This window comes from Dendrobates tinctorius, unplaced genomic scaffold (genome assembly GCF_039654945.1).
Source record: "Dendrobates tinctorius isolate UK_male_01 unplaced genomic scaffold, ASM3965494v1 ptg000022l, whole genome shotgun sequence".
NCBI lineage: Eukaryota > Metazoa > Chordata > Amphibia > Anura > Dendrobatidae > Dendrobates > Dendrobates tinctorius.
The window spans coordinates 86,860,977-86,870,630 of NW_027361690.1; the positions used below are offsets into that span (position 1 = coordinate 86,860,977).

Below are 9,654 nucleotides of genomic sequence, written 5' to 3' on the forward strand. Positions count from 1 at the left end.
CTCTGAAACCAAATGAGTTTCCTTGGCTGTGTGTTTGGGATCATTGTCTTGCTGAAAAATCCTCCATTGTTTTATCCTGGTAGGTGGCAGCAGTCTTGGTACATTTGTCTTTTCATCCTTTCTTCAATCATATGAAATCTGCAAGTGTCGCATGCTCAAAAACAGCCCCACACCATGTTCCCACCATCAAACTTCGCCGTTGGTGTTTTTGAAGTTATATGAAATGCCTTTTGGTTTCCAAACATGGCGTGTATTACGTTATCCAAAGAGTTCAATTTTCATCTCATCTGACCAGACTGTATTCTTCTGATATGTTTCTTGTATGGCACCTTACTAATGATATTAGAAGATTGGCGTGCACTCGTCCGTGTTTCGAGGTGTTGGTGGAATGGGGTATGTGACTCCTCGACCAAGGCAAGAGAGATTCACTGCCCACTGTTAATTGTCAGTGTTGCAAGGCTTTTATTCATTCATGAAAGAAAATATAAACAGAATGTTGCTGTGAAATGTGTGACAATGTTAAACGTTTTAAATCCGCCAGGGTCTTTATCACAATGTCGCTGTAAAAGAAAAGGACAATATATAAGCAAAAGGATACAATAGTCATGCGGCTTAACATAGCAAAGTCTAAAATAACAATACGTGATCAATAACTCTGATGGTATATAAAAAATATGAGGTAGAGAATAGAGAAAATATGCTGTGCAAGTTATATATACAAAATAAAATAAATACAAGCAAAATAACAAAACTTGAAAAAAGAACAAAAGTATGGTCAGGTCAGCAGCCTAATATTTAGATAAAGGAAAGCATATGGTGCCATGCTGTAATCTTGTCTATGAAGGTTGCACAATTTAGTAGTCGAAGTAAAACATCAAACGAGACACAAAGTACAGGGATTACATATCAACAATTTGGTTTCAGCATGAAACTATAGTGAGAGTCGACATTAGAGAAGAGGCTCACTTTGGTTGTTGTGACAAGGGGAAGAATTTTTCTCAAGAAGGAAAGGCTTTAAAAGGTATAGGAAAATAGATGCTGTAAGAGAAAGACAGTATGTCAGTCATACATAGCTAATAGCACAGTAGCTGACACATTGGTGGGCCAAAGTGGTTACCTGTGTAAGGGGGGTGACTAGTCGTGTCACGTGCCCCCACGGTGAATGCTGTATATACATATTATTTTGTGTCATAAATGTATATGTGAAGTTCTGCATAGAATAATAGTGTAAATAGATGGGCATTTCCTGAAGGAAATACATGGTGCTTGAACAGCGCTGCCAGCTTTACAGCAGTGTATCAGGTGTCGACTGTAAGAAAGTAAAGTTAGAATATGAATGTTGTGTATAGCCACTTTGGCACATTCGGCACCTCAGTAGCCACTTTGGCCACTTGGTAGCCACTTTGGCACATTCGGCTCCTCGGTAGCCACTTTGGTCACTTGGTAGCCACTTTGGCACATTTGGCACCTTGGTAGCCACTTTGGCCACTTGGTTGCCACTTTGGCACATTCGGCACCTCTGTAGCCACTTTGGCCACTTGATAGCCACTTTGGCACATTCGGCACCTCGGTAGCCACTTTGGCCACTTGGCAGCCACTTTGGCACATTCGGCACCTCTGTAGCCACTTTGGCCACTTGGCAGCCACTTTGGCACATTCGGCACCTCTGTAGCCACTTTGGCCACTTGGTAGCCACTTTGGCACATTCGGCACCTCGGTAGTCACTTTGGCACATTCGGCACTTCAGTAGCCACTTTGGCCACTTGGTAGCCACTTTGGCACATTCGGCACCTCGGTAGCCACTTTGGCACATTCGGCACCTCGGTAGCCACTTTGGCCACTTGGTAGCCACTTTAGCCATGTTGACACATGCTGTCACTTTGCCTCGGAGGCCACTTTGGCACACTGGGCTTCTGAAGCCACTTTGGCATCTGACTGCAGTGATGGCGAACCTTGGCACTCCAGCTGTTGGAGAACTACAACTCCCAGCATGCATCAACTGCTGCAGGTTGCAAGGGCATGGGTGGGGTTTTTCAGAAGCCATTGGCTCGCTGCGCCTTTAAGACCTTGAATCAGCGATCTTTCAGCTTCTATTAGCTAATACGGGTCATGTGTGGAAGCTGCATTTGCATAGCTGCCATCTTTGTAAGGTCACCGCACCTGCGCTGTGGCTTCAATCCATGTCAGTAGGGGGTCATGGAAAGGTCGCCATTAATTCCTATGGGAAAATTTTTGCTTAAAATGTGATTTTTAAAAAAAACTACAAATCAGATCGACTCCAAAAATACATCGCACACCTGTCCCCACCGAGGGCTTCGAAACGCCGCCTGAACGGGGTCTCTGCGCCGAGCGGTTCGGGCCGCATTAATTGCAGAAAATGCGGAGAAGAAGTAGAATAATAACTAGATGTGTATTTCCTGAAGGAAGTACACATACAGTGCTTTGAAATGGTGCCTGGGCTGCCCCTTTAAGAGAGGCTTGCCTGCTGCCCCTGCAAGACTTTCAACTCAGGATCCGTTTTAACTGTGGGTGCCTCTCAGAGGCCACTTTTACCTGTGGGGCCCCTCAGGGTCTGATTTGGTGGGTGGAGCCCCTCAGGATCCGATTCGGTGGCCTGGGCTCCTCAGGGCTTGAATTGGTGGATGGGATCCCTCAGGGTCTGATTTTGTGGCTGGGGTCCCTCAGGGTCCGATTTTGTGGGCAGGGTCCCTCAGAGTCCGATTTGGAGGACGGGTCAATCAGCCTACAATTTAGTGGCCGGGGTGGCTCAGCCTCCGATTTGAAGGCCGGGGTGGCTCAGCCTCCGATTTGGAGGCCGGGGTGGCTCAGCCTCCGATTTGGAGGCCAGGGTGGCTCAGCCTCCGATTTGTAGGCCAGGGTCGATTAGCCTCCGATTTGAAGTCTGGGGTGGCTCAGCCTCCAATTTGGAGGCCGGGGTCAATCAGCCTCCGATTTGGAGCCTGGGGTCACTCAGCTTTCGATTTGGCGCGCCGGCCCTTTAAGACTCATTTTGGTGCACTGGCCCTTTAAGAATCACTTTGGCATGTTGGCCCTTTAAGAGTCAGTTTGGCGCACAGGGCTTCTAAATCCACTTTGGCGCACATTCTGTCTCAAGGGCATGCATCATGTAATGAAGCTAGATTTGCATTTGTGCTTTGGGTTTCGCTTTAAGAGCTGATATTATCTGGCAGAAACTGTGTCCTGGTGGGGTCATGTAAAGTTCTTAGGCGTTGGCATAGTAACTGGGTCTGCCTGAGCATATCAATGAGCTTAACTGCCGCAACTGGTCCTCAAATTTGAATCACCTCACGACTGCCCCATGTATTCCTATGGCAAAATTTTCCCATTGAAATGCATTGAGACAATGCATTCCAATGACGGTAAAAAAAATTTCAATTGCAAATTGCGCAAAAACTACAAATCTGATCGACACGAAAAATACATAGCACACCACTCATGGATGCTGGCTTCGAAACGATGCCTCAACGGAGTCTGTGCGTGTAGCAGTTCGGGCAGCATTAATTGCGGAAATCAACTGAATAATAATAATTAGATGTGTATTTCCTGAAGGACGTACAGATAGTGCTTTGAAATGGAGCCCGGGCTGCCCCTTTAAGAGAGACTTGCCTGCTGCCCCTGCAAGACTTTCAACTCAGGATTTGTTTTAACTGTGGGTGCCTCTCTGATTTGGTGGGTGGGGCCACTCAGGATCCGATTCGGTGGCCTGGGCTCCTCAGGGCTTGAATTGGTAGACGGGATCCCTCAGGGTCCAATTTTGTGGCCGGGGCCCCTCAGGGTCTTATTTGTTGGGCGGGGCCCCTCAGGGTCCAATTTGGTGGGTGGGGCCCTTCAGGGTTCAATTTGGTGAGCGGGGCCCCTCAAGGTCCGATTTGGTGGGCTGGGCCCCTCAGGGTCCGATTTGGTGGGCGGGGCCCCTCAGAGTCCGATTTGGTGGGCGGGGCCCCTCAGAGTTCAATTTGGTGAGCGGGGCCCCTCAAGGTCCGATTTGGTGGGCTGGGTCCCTCAAGGTCCGATTCGGTGGGCTGGGCCCCTAAGGGTCCAATTTGGTGAGAGGGGCCCCTCAGGGTTCGATTCAGTGAGCGGGGCCCCTCAGGGTCCGATTTAGTGGGCGGGGCCACTCTGGGTCTGATTTGGTGGGCGGGGCCCCTCAGGGTCCGATTTGGTGAGCGGAGCCCTTCAGGGTCCGATTTGATGAGCGGGGCTCCAAAGGGTCCAGTTTAGTGGGCTGGGCCCCTCAGGGTCCGATTTGGTGAGAGGGGCCCCTCAGGGTTCGATTCGGTGAGCGGGGCCCCTCAGGGTCCGATTTGGTGGGCGGGACCACTCTGGGTCCGATTTGGTGGGCGGGGCCCCTCAGGGCCCGATTTGGAGAGTGGGGCCCCTCAGGGTCCGATTTGGTGGGCGGGGCCCCTCAGGGTCCGTTTTGTTGGGCGGGGCCCCTCAGATTCAGATTTGCTGAGCGGGGCCCCTCAGGGTCCGATTTGGTGAGCTGGGCCCCTCAGGGTCCGATTTGGTGAGCAGGGCCCCTCAGGGTCTGATTTGGTGGGCGGGGCCCCTCAGGGTCTGATTTGGTGGGCCGAGCCACTCTGGGTCTAATTTGGTGGGCGAGACCCGTCAGGGTCCGATTTGGTGGGCGGAGCCACTCTGGGTCCAATTTGGTGGGCGGGGCCCTTCAGGGTCCGATTTGGTGGGCAGGGCCACTCTGAGTCTGATTTGGTGGGCAGGGCCACTCTGGGTCCGATTTGGTGGGCGGGGCCACTCTGGGTCCGATTTGGTGGGCGGGGCCACTCTGGGTCCGTTTTGGTGAGCGGGGCCACTGGGTCCGATTTGGAGGCCAGAGTTGCTCAGTCTCCGATTTGTAGGCCATGGTCGATCAGCCTCCGATTTGGAGCCTGGGGTCACTCAGCTTTCGATTTGGCGCGCTGGCCCTCTAAGACTCATTTTGGTGCGTCGACCCTTTAAGAATCACTTAGGCACGTCGGACGTTTAAGAGCTAGTTTGGCGCACTGGGCTTCTAAATCCACTTAGGCGCATATTCTCTCTCAGGGGCATGCGTCATGTGATGAAGCTAGATTTGCATTTGTGCTGTGGGTTTCGCTTTAAGAGCTGTTATTATCTGCCAGAATCTGTGTCCTGGGGGCGTCATGTGAAGTTCGTAGGCGTTGGCATAGTAACTGAGTGTGCCTGCGCATATCAATGAGCTTAATTGCCATTTCAATCGCCTCAGGGCATGTTTTGACTGTGGCAACATTTTCCCATTGAAATGCATTGAGGAAAATGTTTTTTCAAACGCAGATTGCGCAAAAACTACAAAACCGTATCAATTTTATTAATGGACACAACAAACAGACACTTTGTGGTTAAAAACAATTAAAAAGTCTGAACAACCATAAAAATCTTACTAAGACATTTTGGAATGCCAAAACGCTAGAGGAGTACAAGAAATTAAATTTAGTACCTCGAAGGATTGAGGGTGCAGATCTTCCCTGCTTGGGAAGTAGCCCCAGACTTTAGGACAACATGGGAGCAGGGCCTTCAAAATGCTCTTTTTTAATAATGGACATGTTAATAGAGCATGACCGGGTTCTCCTTTCTCGGTTAAAGGATGAAATTAGGACTAAAGAAAATACTCTTGCTACCTATGACAAAAGAGAGAAGGTTGATCCATTTAAGGAGCGATTAAAAGTGAACATAGATAAATTTGAAAAAGACATCATACGAGGTAAAAAGTCCAAATTCCATAGGGATAAAATGGACTATGAGGATCAGAAGGCGTATAGATGGACACATCATGGAAATAAACGCAATAGAAGTGGTTATAAACAACAGACCAAGAGAAGGGAGGAACTGGTAGACAAGTCCAACTACGCCTCTAGCGATTTTTTATCCTCAGACACGAGCGACCGCGAAAGCGGCACAGACGGGGCAGAAGGAAACACACCAAGATGCAAGAGGAATATGGGACGATACAGAGAGTGGTCACCGAGCTTCAAGCGAGTGACTCGACACAACAACCGACGATGATGGGAGAGCATAATCAGCAGGGGCCAGAACAAGACATGGCACTGGGTGAGTTGAGGATCATTAATCTCACTTCATATGTGTTGTCAACCATGGAGAGGTCAGTACTGTTAAAGGGTCTTTCATTTTCACCCATGAACATGCTGGATAAGTTTGAACTGACTAAAGATCTTTTCCTCTTTTGTAGGCAGCTGACTTTTAAAATGCTATATCAAAATCCGTCAAAAATTAATGATGTATCCGATAATGATAGGCAAGTACTTCGGGACCTCCTTGATCTCTTGGAAGAAAATGAACATAATGATGGGAGGCGAAAATTTACAGGTAGGTTGCCTTCTCAGGCAACTCCCTCATTTGCACTCTTCCCAGCCATACAAATCTTCTTTGAGAAGACTAGTAGAGACATTCAAAAATTAAAACTAAATAAACATGGTCATAATAACTTTTCAAAGGGAGAGAGGAGGGTGCTATCTGCTCTAAGGAATAATGATACATTTGAGATCAAGCAGGCTGACAAAGGGGGAAATTTGGTCCTATGGCCTAAGGATATGTATATGGATGAGGCCAGGCGACAATTGACTAATATTCAACATTATCAAGCCCTTCCCTCTGATCCCACAGAGATTTTCAAATCTCATCTAGATAGATTACTCTGTAGGGCATATCAATATGGGATAATAGATAAAAAAGAGAAGGACTTTCTAACAGTAAAACATCCAGTAGTACCAACATTTTACATGGTGCCCAAAGTTCACAAATCCCTGCAAAAACCACCTGGGAGACCGATTGTGTCGGGTATAGGAGGATTATACGAAAGGTCATGTGTATATGTTGACTTTTTCTTGCAGCCTATAGTACAGGGACTGGACTCATACATTCGTGACTCGGTACATCTTATCCAGTGCCTGGAACCCTTGGAACTTCCGGACCACATCCTTCTGGCAACTTTAGATGTCGAGGCATTATACACGAGCATAAAGCATGACATAGGTATTTCGGCTGTAGAGTATTTTTTGGATTTGTTCTCAACAGGGCACAGGGGACATGATACCTTTGTTTTGGATCTTTTGAGGGAGGTACTTGAAAAAAACTATTTCATTTTTGATAGAGTTTTTTATAGGCAAGTCTCGGGTACCGCTATGGGTGCCAGATGTGCACCATCGTATGCGAATCTGTACATGGGATGGTGGGAAAATACTCAAGTGCGGACAAAATCAGCCTTCCAGTGCCATGTGCATGGATGGTACCGCTTTATTGACGATATCCTCATCCTATGGACAGGCTCGAGGGTAGAATTTGATTCTTTTGTTGAGGAACTTAATAACAACAGCTGGAATATACATTTAACCTCCTGTGTTTCCAACAGCTCGGTGAATTTCCTTGACTTGAAAGTTATGATTCAAGATAATAAGATAAACACGACACTTCATCGGAAGAGTACAGCGACGAATAACTTTCTTCACTACAAGAGTTTTCACCCAGCCCACTTGCGTAATGGGATCCCGAAGGGACAGTTCTTACGATTAAGGAGGAACTGTAGTCGGCTGGAGGATTTCCAAAAAGAATCTCGTGCTCTAACGGAGCGTTTCCTGGAACGTGGTTATCCACGAAATACGGTGTCTAGAGCGTATGAATATTCAAGGAACTGTACGAGAGAAGACACCCTGAGGCCTAGGGTGAGAACTAATCTAAGCACAATAAATTTAGTAACCAAATTTAATAACCAATGGGGTGATATTTATAGAATTTTGAACAACAATTGGGATATTCTTTGTAGTGAGAATAAACTAAAGAATTTTATCTCTGAGAGGCCTAGAATGATAGCAAGGAGAGCAACAAACCTTAAGGACTACCTTACGAATAGCCATTTCAGACGTTCCAAAACTAAAATCAGATGTGGTAATTCCAACAAGGGATCATTCCCTTGTGGTAATTGTACAGTATGCCCACTGATGATTGCGACTAAGGGGCTTTCAATACCAGGTATACCTATACAGGTCCAGTCTAGGGCATATTTCAATTGTCATTCGCGCAATTTGGTCTATGCACTGGTTTGTGGTTGTAATAAGGTGTATGTGGGTCAAACCACACAAGAGTTGCGCAGGAGAGTTCAACAACATCTCTCTAATATAGCCACGGCTAGAGTTGATAAAACTAAAGAAAAACAGATCACGTCTGTGGCGGCTCATTTTTTGGAATGCCATGGTGGTAGTCCAAAGTCCCTTCCAGTCATGGGGCTGGAAGGAGTTCAGACAAACATCAGGGGAGGTAAAATTACAAATGAGCTATTGAGGCGTGAAGCCAGATGGATCTTTGAACTCAAAAGCTTGGCTCCAGGGGGTTTAAATGAAGAGCTGCTGTATACAGGGTTCTACAAAGAGAGTTAACTTACTATCTTCTTATCTCCTTTGATGACCAGTTTACAGTTGATCTAGATACACTGATTCCTCCCCTGAACCCCCAGCCCCATGACGTTTTCTTTTCTTTTGTTTTGTCCATAGGGCTCTAGGACTGGGATCCAAATCTGGGAGAATACCTTCTGAAAGATACGTGATGATGAAGTTGATTTGGATAGAACAACCACCAATTCGTTACATCTTGGATAATATTTGGACATTTAAGACTAATTATCCTGTGATGATTATGTTTCTTATTGATGGTACTCAAGTTGTGGTCTAGTCCTTGTATTATATCGGAACTTCATATGGATGGACCTTTGATACTAAAATAACTCATGTTCATGTCTGACTCAAATGCTCTGTGTCTTAATATGTTGGTCATCAACATCTACAGGAGAATTTCGTGTAGATGGATAGCTTCTTCAGGATTAGCTAAGTAACCCTGTTAAGTATATTCTTGAGAAATTATTCTATATCTATATGGGGTGATATCAGAGCCTGGTTTCTGAGTGATTTAAAATATAGGAGGGTGCTTGATTTCATCAAGATAAATTATGAACATATAAACACGTAGACTTCACAATTATATCTGATTTGAATAACCTGGTGACTATATATGATTTTCCCTATATTCCTATGGAGCTTCTAGCAAGGGCTACTTGGTCTGGGTGTTGTTATGTTGTGTGAACAGATATATTTTTACTGTCATGTTGTGCCAGTGTCTAGACCACTTTTTGACACATTACATTGTGGTTGTATTCACACTATGCGTCATCTTATGGTAGCGCTTTTTGCGCATTAAGCCGTGGTGCTAGCAAGGGTTATTAAATCTGGATATCGTTATATTGAGTGAACAGATATATTTTTACTGTCATGCTGTGCCAGTGTCTAGACCATTCTTTGACACATTACACTGTGGCTGTATTCACACTATGCGTCATCTTATGGTAGCGCTTTTAGCACATTAAGCCGTGGTGCTAGCAAGGGCTGTTAGATCTGGGGGTCGTTATTTTGAGTGAACAGATATATTTTTACTGTCATGCTGCGTCAGTATCAAGACCACTTTTTTGACACATTACATTGTGGCTGTATTCACACTATGCGTCATCTTATGGTAGCGATTTTAGCGCATTAAGCTGTGGTGTTAGCAAGGGTTATTAAATCTGGGTGTCGTTATATTGAGTGAACAGATATATTTTGTGGCTGTATTCACACT

At 46.0% G+C, this 9,654-nt stretch overlaps 1 long non-coding RNA gene across 1 annotated transcript; it reads left to right on the forward strand.

The window, feature by feature from the left end:
* Window positions 1–6,281: 6,281 nt before the first annotated feature.
* Window positions 6,282–7,457, forward strand: LOC141083986 (uncharacterized). Its single transcript, XR_012230889.1, has 3 exons — window positions 6,282–6,363; window positions 6,888–7,029; window positions 7,406–7,457. It is a non-coding gene; the product is annotated as an uncharacterized lncRNA (long non-coding RNA).
* The last annotated feature ends 2,197 nt before the right edge of the window (window positions 7,458–9,654 follow it).